This window comes from Schistocerca serialis, chromosome 4 (assembly GCF_023864345.2).
Source record: "Schistocerca serialis cubense isolate TAMUIC-IGC-003099 chromosome 4, iqSchSeri2.2, whole genome shotgun sequence".
NCBI lineage: Eukaryota > Metazoa > Arthropoda > Insecta > Orthoptera > Acrididae > Schistocerca > Schistocerca serialis.
The window spans coordinates 36633680-36634782 of NC_064641.1; the positions used below are offsets into that span (position 1 = coordinate 36633680).

General features: G+C 54.0%; 1 pseudogene; it reads right to left on the bottom strand.

Moving 5' to 3' along the window:
• Positions 1 to 213: 213 nt before the first annotated feature.
• Positions 214 to 331, bottom strand: LOC126475908 (5S ribosomal RNA; annotated as a pseudogene).
• Between the last annotated feature and the right edge of the window lie 772 nt (positions 332 to 1103).

A 1103-nucleotide genomic window follows, 5' to 3' on the forward strand; every position in this document is an offset into this window, starting at 1 on the left:
CCTAATGTATTCTCGATCGAATTGCAATGGCAGCATTGTATAGATCGTTTGTAAATTGGCATTTTTGACTCACCAAATAGTTGAAACTGACGTTAAAACAGCGAAGCAGCTACGGCTGGCGCGGCGCGGAAGCCGGTAGGTGGCGGGCGCGGTTGAACGTCGCCCGTCGACGGCTCGGCGGCCGGTGTTCCTCGGCTACCTGGGACGCACAGTGGGCAACGGCACACGTCCTCCCCGGAGGGCAGCCAGCCAAGTACTAACCGGGCCCGATGTTGCTTAACTTCGGTGATCGGACGAGAACCGGTGTATTCAACATTGTACGGCCGTTGGCGTCTTTACCATGTAGCTGCACGGCAGAAGACACTTTCGCCTCATTCTCCCAACATACACAATCGCAGTTTTCGGTGACACATTTGACGCGAGGCATGTCCTTGGGCAACAGCTAGAGCCTCGAAGGCGGCGCGGACTGCGCACTCGGCGTCTCACAGGCGACTGCCGAATTGGAGGGCGCGCCGCCATGTGCATGAGACACACAGCTGCTCGATGCACAGCCTGTCATTCGCTTCGTGCGTGCGGCCTCCAACACTCGCGGGCGACACATCTTGTACCTGTTATCCGGTGGAGGGCTTGTGGCGGCCGGGTGGGGGGGGGGGGGGGGCTGCGCAGGGTGTGGCAGTGTCCTGCTGGATGGCGCCCCTGCTGCCGATCGAAGTTTTCTCACCTGACACACGCCGCGCTTCCAGATATTTGCGTAATTTACACAGTCCTTTCGCACCTGTCCCCTTCCGTCCCGGCTTGTCCTGTTCATTGATGCTGAGACATGGATGTTTATCTCTGCTCTTACGCTGGCAGTGTTGGTTTATATTGGGCTTGATATAACCACCGAGGATGTGTCTGTATGTTGGATAACTTGAAAAACTTTTTATGTTAATTAATACAGACTGAAACCATACAGACAGATGACCTAGCAACAAGGGTCAATCAGCTTCTCTGCATTATCAAGTCAAAGCCACGTTCCTTGCTTGACCATCGAAGTTCATCTTGCATTACCATCACTCACCAGCAGTGAAACATCCCCTTAGGAAGAAATTATGAATTACTGT